This window comes from Fukomys damarensis, unplaced genomic scaffold (assembly GCF_012274545.1).
Source record: "Fukomys damarensis isolate Sample0158 unplaced genomic scaffold, DMR_v1.0_HiC HiC_scaffold_23, whole genome shotgun sequence".
NCBI classification, from domain to species: domain Eukaryota; kingdom Metazoa; phylum Chordata; class Mammalia; order Rodentia; family Bathyergidae; genus Fukomys; species Fukomys damarensis.
In genome coordinates, this window is record NW_022900935.1 from 15,814,587 (window position 1) to 15,823,740 (window position 9,154).

At 50.9% G+C, this 9,154-nt stretch overlaps 1 long non-coding RNA gene across 1 annotated transcript; it reads right to left on the minus strand.

The window, feature by feature from the left end:
* Positions 1–3,734: 3,734 nt before the first annotated feature.
* LOC104860423 lies at positions 3,735–5,699 on the minus strand. The gene is made up of 4 exons (XR_779678.2): positions 5,604–5,699; positions 4,656–4,945; positions 4,449–4,557; positions 3,735–3,774 (listed from the first exon to the last, which is right to left on the minus strand). It is a non-coding gene; the product is annotated as an uncharacterized LOC104860423 (long non-coding RNA).
* Between the last annotated feature and the right edge of the window lie 3,455 nt (positions 5,700–9,154).

The following is a 9,154-nucleotide window of genomic DNA, read 5'->3' on the forward strand; positions in this document are numbered from 1 at the left end:
GGTCGCTTTTGAATTTCCATGGCAACTGCTCCTATGTCACCCCATTGCTCCCAAAGGTTTGAGTGTTGCTTGTGAAAATTTACATATATCTGCATGTCATTAACATAGAGGCGGGCCCGGAACTTATTTGGGCAGCTATCCCCGATAGTTCCTTTGGCTTTGCTCCCGCCTGATGGTCATGTGGACTATGCATGCGTGAGTGTTTTACTTATCAGTGTTCCCAGATTTGGGTTGGGTGGGTGAGCACCTGCTCCGGATCGCCAAGTTCCCTTACTGAACCACTAGCATGAATTCACACAGGGATCCCTAACAAAAATGCAGCTCCCTAAATAATTCCAAGTCTTGAGGGAACCCCCGTTCTGCCCTTTCCTGGCTCTGTGGCTTTGAGTTAGTGTCCCTCCGTGTGGTTCATTTTCCTTCTCGTTAGTGTTAAATCCTTAACTCACTAGGTTATGTAAAGGTTAAATGGGATGCCACCTTCACACAGCTTGTCGCTGTTTCTGGCACAAAGTAAGCACTCAGTGATTGCTTCCCCTTCACTCCCTCATAGAGCCCAGTTCCTCTCAGAACCCAGTTAAAGCAAATCAACTTCCTTTGCAGCTCCAGAGAGGACAACTAGATACCAAGAAGAACTTCCAGAAGTCAGGGCAGACTGCCTTCCAGGCACAGGATGAGGACTCTTGGTTTGCCTGTTTGTCCTTCTTGGAGGCTGGAAGCCAGGTTGGTGCAGCATGCCCCCCTCCCAGCTTTGTATCTTTCTCGGAGCACAGTTTCCAGAAACCTTGCATTCCCAGCCCAAAGGCACTGGAGCCTGTCATGGCTGAGAGGTGGTAGCTGAGAAAGAACCCTCTGGGAGTGAGATATTTAGGATGGAACAGGGCCCGGGAAAGACAGAGAACAGAAATTTTGTTGCATGTCTGAGAGAAGACTGGAAAACACTGAGGTTACTCCCTTGCCCTCTCTGGCCCTCAGTTTCCTCATTGTGGACACTTGAGACTTCTACAATATATATGGGGGTGGGTAAACTCAGCGTAAAGAACCTTTCTCACTGCTGCAGTGTAACAGTGCAGCGGAGGGAATGAGTTCCCTGTTCTTGGGGCTGTACAAGCAGAAGTGTGGCTGAAATGGAGCAGTAGAACTTCCTCCAGGAAGCTTGTTTGGATTCCACCTGCTCCAAGTAGCCTTCTCAAAGGCTGGAAAGTCCTTACGGGGTCTAATTTCTACCCTTACTGGTTTAGTGGAGGCCCCTTCCTGCCTCCTTTCTCGCAGTGTCTCTGTGATCTAAAGAGCCCTGAAGCAGAAAAAGTGATAAAGGGCAAAAATCAGTCCCAATATGTGTTGGTGTTGTTGTCAGTTAGGTTCAGATAATTGAAATAAATGAGACTGGCTTTTTATCTGGATAGAAGATTGTTGTTCATGGAGAGGGGCTATAGGAGCTGGGTTCTAATTGGTAGGTTAGCTCCTGGGAGAAGGTAGGACTGTATAGGGGACATACCTTGCGGTTGTCACTGTAACTGCTATATGTGGGACTGCTATCTTCTGGCAGTAGGCCAGCCCCTTCCCTGCAGCCACCTGTGCTCCACAGGTGAGAGTTCCAGGGATGGGCTGAGAGTCTAGCAGTGCCCGGTTGGCCCGCCTGTGTCCCACTCTGGGAGCCAATTAAGTCTCTATCCCTAGCCGCGCCGATTAACAGTTAATAAGGCAGCAAACACCTGCAGCTATGGAGGAGAATTAAGAGCAACAGTCGGCATAATACACAACCCGATAAGTGAGCAATTAACAACCGGAGAAAGATTAATAGAAGCAATTATGTCCTACTCGGAGCTCTGTAAATACGACTGTCAATGGCCAGGGGATGCAGTCCAGTCTCACTTGGCCCCACCCCAGGCCACGGCCTCCACCTGTGGTACAGCCAGCCAGACCAGCCTATACAGCCTGGGCCACTGAGGTGTGTGCATGTGGGACATGCACAGATATGCAAATGCAAGCATAGACATGCATACACAGGCACACAGGGAGGTGGCCCATAAGATGCAGTTGCACAGATACCGAAATCCCGCGCTGTCACTCACAAATTCACATACAGAGGTATATGCACACATAAATCCTTCCAGAAATATGCACGGACACGCACAGAAAAATACCCATACCCACAAGTGTCGCAAAGAGACCGTTCCCTGTTTTACACAGAACTAGAGCCACACAGACTGCCAGACACATAGTGTCACATATATGAAGTGAGACATGTAGACAGACCCTGCTTCGTACTCCAGGGATCAAATCTGGGTACGCATAGGACATTTCCCTTCTTTGATGCTTACCTTTGGAAGGGTCCTCTGTAGTGGGTGAAGAGTACAGCAGAACACTGGCCTGAGGCAGCTGGAGGGAGGACAGGAAGAGACTCGAAAGGGATAGAATGCGTGTGAACACAAATGCGGCCATGTCTCTCTGTGTGCCTGTGACTTTAGGCGTGTGCGTCCTTGCAAGACTGTGTCTTATCAGTGTATGAGTATGTTCCTTGTGTAAGCACTCACGTGCCTATATAAATATGTAGCCATATGGGTATGTGTATGAGAATCCGTGTGTGTGTGTGCTTGCATCTTGCAGGTCTGTGACTACACATGGGGGTCTCTGATTCATGCATGATACTGTGCCAGTGCCTGTGTCTGGGTAAGGTGCAACTGTACTTCAGAGTGGCTTTGCCTCCTTCCTGTCTCAGTGCTAGGGCCGGTGAGGGGCTGCTTTCCTGGAGAACCCAGGAGTTGTGATGATGCCTGAAACCAGAGTTCATCTCCGGGCAATGGGGCTCAAGGAAAGTCAGGGTTGCTCAGCCAACTTGGTTTCCCATATAAGGACTCCGAGACCCTCTACAGAAAGACACCTGGAGGTTAATTTCTCCTGACTGAAAGCTGAGCCAGGAATTCACAGAACACCCCTCCCTCCACTCAGAGCTTCCCATGGAAAAGCCCTAGACCAAAAGCCTCCAGTCTGGGGTACACAGCATCATACTCAGAGACCCCAGACCACAGGACAAGTCATACAGACACATAAACATAGACAATCATGAATACAAACACAGTGCCACCCAGATGAGCCACAGGCTTTGCACACACACAATCACACACACCTATACTCCCACCTGCCCACACACCCATGGCATCCTCTATAGGCACCCATCTCCCCCAGCATCAGCCTGGACAGATGGTGGAGGTTGGCCACCCCCAAGAGACTTCTCCATCAGGGCCAACCCAAAGGCTGACAGGCGGACAGGCGCACTGAGTCCTGGCTCTGCCAGAGGGGGCGGAATGTAATTAGAAGGTAATGAAGCTTATCAACCTCTCCCCCACCCCCTGCCCCTGACCGAGATGGGGCCTGCCCTAGGGCCCCTCACTTGAACAGGGAGGAGGTTCTATGCTGGAACGTGCAGAGACACTGCCCCACACACAGATGTGTGTGGACACAAGTGGACACTCTCCCTTTAATCCCACAGGGACAAGCCACTCCCCCATTCAGGACAAACTTGCAGAGAACTTGGCCAGCCTCACTCCCCACCTGAGAACAGACAGAAAGAAGTGATGGTCAGGGAGATGCATTTGAAGGTCCCGCAGTCAAAACCTTTGCCTGTCAGATGGTCCTACTCAGTCCATTCAGCTTCACTTCTATTCCTTTTAATCTTTGTTATTCATTTATTCAACCAATAAGGACAATGAACAAATCCTTACATTCCTTCCAGTGGCCTGGCTGACTCCTGATCCTGGTCTCAGGGTACAACCCCTGGGGAAGCAGCAAAGGGGTCTGGGCTTAGCAGGTGGGGAGTGGAAGGGCTGTCCCCAGACCCTACTTCTTCCTCAGTTTCTCAAAATGAAAAAGAAAATGCTTCTGCCACTAAAGGGAAAAAAGCCAAACCCCAGGATGATAGATAATAATAGCTAACACTTACACACACACTCTGCATCAGGCATTGTTCTAAGTGATTTATGTGAATTAACTCACTACATTCTCATAACAACTGTAGGACACAGCTACTATTATTAACCCCACTCGGGGACACAGGAAGGTTAACTTGCCCAAGGTCAAACAGCTTGTCAGAGCTGCCCCAAATGTTTAAATTGCCCAGGGCAACATTACTAAAGGAGGCTTCTAGCTCTGTACCCATTCTCCTTTCTGTTCTACCCTGCAGCCTCAGGGCCTTGTATGCCTGTCTGTGGATTCTCCAGCACTCCAGTCCCCATTTGGTCCATAGGAGTGGAAAACTGACTGCTTCTGAGGTGGGAAAAAGGCTGCGTAGGCCCTGGCAGCTGGCTAAGGACTATTTGGGCAGTAAATTCTAGGGTCCTGGGTTGAGGTATGGTCTAGAATGAGCTGGATCTCCAGACAGACACAACTTAGCGGGCCTGTGGACCTTCTAATTCCTCACCAAATACAAAAGAGGGCCAAAGTTGTGTCACCTGAGGTGGGGGGTCCATAGCAGTCTTCTGTGGCCCAGATCTGAGTCCTGAGGCTGGTAAATTCTAAGGTCCAGGATAAGATCCCAGTCGCTATGGCCAGATCATCTCTCTGTATAGGGGGTGGGCAGAGGCAGAGGTGGCTGAGTTCCTCCCCCTGTCCCCCCAGCCCAGCTCAGACCTTACCAAGTTCAAGCCATTGCCACCTACAGAAATACTCTGGACACAGCTCCATGCAGGCTGCCAGGGGTGGAGGGCTTGCAAGATGACTTGATTCCTAGTCTTTTCACTCTTCCCACTCCATTCTCAGCTGTCCCCCACCTCCCTGCACCAGGGGTTAATGAAGAAGTGGGTCTCCTGGGTTTGGTTGGAACCTTCAGCAGCAACACAACAGTTCCCAGTTTCTGCTTCGGAGACCCCAGGATTCCTGCTCAGTCTCCAGAGGCTTTTTCACACAGTTATCCAGGCCAGGAATTTCGATCTCTGATGCCAGCCAGGCCCTTGTTATGCAAATGAAGGCAAATGAGATGCAAACAGAGCAGTCCTAGATTAACAGAGAAATCCCCAGCAGCTGGAGAAGTCACTGTGAAGTCAGCTTGCTTCTTGATCCTTCTCACTCTGACGCTGTCTACCTGGGTCTGCCTGGGCCCGTCTGTCTCGCTGCCACCCTCCTGCCCAACTCAGGAGCTATCTGCTCAGATATAGGAAGGGTTTGGACAAGGTGGGACACTAAGGCCACCACCCTTCCAGCCTGAGATCTCTGCCCCTCGCTCCCATTTCTGAGAGGTCCAGGCTGGGGAGGAAGTTAAGGGTGGTGTCTTCCCTGTGTTTGGCGTCTGTGGAAGAGGAAATTCACACATGCACACACGTGCACACACCCAGGCAGAGGTGGACAGCATCTCCAACACATAGCAAATATACTCATTCAGACAATTGCGCACAGCCTCACACATAGCACCATACAAATCGGGCTCAACCTCCACCCCTTCCCTCCGTGACACTCTATACACTGAACCACAGCCGCAAACAGGCTGCAGTGCAGTGGGACAGCAGACTGGGTCCCCACCATAGGACCTGGAGGGGGAAGGGTGCTGCTAGTAGAAGGCCCATGGTCTGTGTGAAGACAGAGGGAATCCACAGCCCTCCCCTGGGCATGACCTTGGGGAAGGAGAGGTCCTTCAGAAGAAGCCCAGGGTGGGCAGTGTCCACCCAAACCCCTAGGGGTTCCAGCTGGCATCTGTGCCCTCGGGCAACCAGTCCAGGCCCCAACTTCTAAAAATAAGAGCTGAGAATCTAAGCCTCTGGTTGGTTCTACAGGAGCCTGTTGCCGTGGCAACCCCTTCTCAGAGGCCTCCCTCCTGGCTGGGCTGCCCCGTTTGGCTGCAGGTCCTTGTGCCAGTCCCTTGTGCTGGCCCCTCTGCCAGCCAGCCCTCTGTCCTGTCCTACTGGAGCGGGGGTGGGGCTGAGGGTGGCGCAGGCGGGAGGACCTTGGGGATTCTGGCAGAGCACAATGGCCTGTGTGTGAGACCCAGGCTGGAGCTGACTGTGGCTGTGGGGCGTGTGACCCCCTCGGTCGGGCTGTGTCCCAGGTTCTCAGAGGCTGTGTGGGTGCTTGTGCTCTCTATGTCGTGTGCATCTGTGTCCGGGCGGGACTCAGCCCCGGCTCTCCTGGGCATGCCCCTGCCCACACCCCTCATCTCTGTGGCCTTTTCTGACCCCACACCTTGCTTTCCAGGGTTGCAGCTTGGCCAGTGTGAGGGAAAGAGGGCACAGAGGGACAGGGGTGAATCAGAGGACTGCCCGGGTGTGGTGATGGGTTCAGCTTCTCCCAGGGTTGTGGTCAAATGCCAGGCCAACCCAAATCTGCTCATTTGGAGGCAGCGGGGGAGGAAGCACTCCTGGAAGCACGCAGTGGAAACCTCCGAGCGCCTCGCGTCTGTGTGCGCCCGTAGTCACGCTCGGCTCCCCTCCCCCTCGCTGCTCCCCTCTCCAATTAATCACAAGTCCTGTCAAATCTGTCCGTAATCACTGCTCCAGAGGCCCCTCCTCTCCTCCTCCCAGCCACCTCAGCCCAGGCCTAGCCAACCCCTCTCTCACCCTACTGGCAGCCCTGCCGGTTTCTGGGTTCCACGGTCTTGCCTCACCCCATCCCCCAATTCCCATCCCCTTCCATTCTGTGGCCACAAAGATCTTTCAAACACAGTTGGTTTCCGTCACCTCCCAGTTTAGGGCCCTCAACACTGGGCTTCTTAGCCAGGTTGTCCAGGCCTCCCCTTGTCTGATTTTTGCATCTCTGGCTACTGAGGGTTTCCAGGAGGAGCCAGTATCTCTTTCTCCTTTGCATATGACTATCCTGGCCTAGGACTCTAATCCTCCCTCCTCTGGGTCAAAGCTTACTGATTCTGGGGCTAATGCAGGCATCACCTCTGACACAATGCTGTTCTGGACGGCACTGCTCCCAGGCTGAGTGAGGGCCTCTGTTCTCGTGATGTCCGAGCTGCCCATCCACATGTGTGCGACACGTGTATTTCTTTTGCTTTGTGTTCGGTTCTGGGGATTGAACCCAGGGCCTAACACATTCTAGGTAGGCTCACTACCTCTAAGCTACAACCTCATCCCTTTTTACTTTTTATTTTGTGACAGAGTTTCAATACATCGCCCCGGCTGGTCTCAAACTTTTGATTCTCCCACGCCCAGCTCCCAGATTGCATGTATTTCTAATAATTTTTTTCCTGAAAAATTGTAGATTCGTAAGAAACAGAGAAGTATGATGAAACAAACAAACAAACAAACAAACAGATCACCCATAATCCTCTCAGATTAACTCTCGTTTATTTCTTTCCAGACGTTCTTTACATGAATCGATTAAATGTTTTCTTTAGACAGTCAAGACCATCCTAGATGGACAGTTTTGTTTCCTTTTGTGCTTTACTTATAAAATAGTATTTCCCCAGGTTATTAAAAATTCTTCAAGAACATGACTTTTAACGTTTATATAACATTCTTATATATGGATGTATCATAATTTATTTAACCAGCCGTCTATTGCTAGACATTTATGTTGGTTGTGATTTTTCACAGTTATAAATAACAGCAATAAGCATCCTTGTACATGGGTCCTTTTTAGCATCTTTGGTTATTTCTTGGATTGAGCTCCTAAAAGTAGATTAATAGGACCAGAGGGTCTGTCTGTTTTTAAAGCTCTTGCCACCACTGCCCAGTGGTTTTTCAGAAAAGTTGTTCTAATTTTCTCTTTCATCGACAGAGTCAGAGTGGCCCAGATTTTAGTTCTCATCAACAGCAGTACTGTCTAAAAACAAAACAAAAATTTGTATTTCATCAGGTAAAAACAGTATTGTTATTGTTTTAATTTGCACTTTGCTGATTACTGGTGAGGATAAACCTTTTGTATTCCTCTTTGTGCCATGCATGGATCACAATGAGCTATAATTATATCTGTACATCCTGCCTCTGCCTCACCCACCTCAGCGCTTGAGGACAGAAGCTAGAAAGAGAATGTTCCTGGAGCGCTGGGTGGATTGGCCGAGGACTGTCTTCAGCCTGAGTTTTGGCATTGGGAAGATCTGGGTTAGCTTAGCCTTTGAGACTTGAACTTGGATAGATGACCTTACCTCTCTGGGTCTCAGTTTTTCTGTGTGTTAAGTGGGTTGGAATGAGGACTAAATGGTGAATGGTATGAAGAGGCGTGTAAAGGGCTGGCACAGTGGCTATTATTCTGGGGCTAGGAGGTTGCATTCTTCTTGCCTTCAGGGACTTGGCCTTGCTCAGGGAAGAAATAGCCAGTCCTCCCTCCCAGAGGTGAGATGGTGCCCAGATGCCTCTTAATTCAGAGGTGGGCAGGAGCTCAGAGAAAAGGATACAGGCAAGACTGGGAAGGGCTATAGCAGCAGACGAGCTAGAGTTCAAGTTCAGCAGAACCGAGGGGGGTCTGAGTCCTTGTATAAGTCTGAGAGCAGCTCTGTTCCTATCTGGCAAGCTTTGCATACTGGGAATTGTTTACCTTTGTATTCGGCTGGTGTGATTTAATTACCGTCACTGGTGCCTACTGAACAGAGAGGGAGACCACCTCTGCCGGTTGGCACAGCATCTCTTCCAGAGATTGGCCCTCTGCTACAGGGAGCATCTTGGAGACAAGCCCCTGCCTGGGGCGCCCTTACCTATTCTGGATCAGGGCATATTCCAAGACAGACACGCACAATTTCTCCACACATTAGCAGCCTAATGATACTGTCGTTTGGAGTCTGGGAAAGAGGAGAAATCGGCTTTTTCTCGGTAATTAACGTGAGTGATGGGCCTTGAGATGGAGTAAGCAGCCCCCCAAGTGAGAACTCCAGCGCCTGGGAAAGTCAGCCAGGTCGTCCCCTGTCTCTGGGCGGGCCTGGGCTCCAGCCCTGGCCTCCCTTGGTCCCACCAAGCCCCCTGCCCTTCCTCATTTGTCTCTGTATTAGGGAGCACTGGGTGCTGATCCAGGAGGTCCCTCCTCGAGCCTGCCCACAGTCTTTCATGCTGCAGTTCATTGGCTCCACCACTGTCCTCAGGAGAGCTGCTGTTACTTTTGGGGACTCTTTAGCTGAGGTAATTTTCTGTGCTTCATTCTTAAACATAGAGAGGAACTCACTTGGGTGGGGGTGGGCCGGGCGGGCTGGGCTCCAGCAGGCAGAGGCTGGAAGCTCACCCAGCTCTCCCTT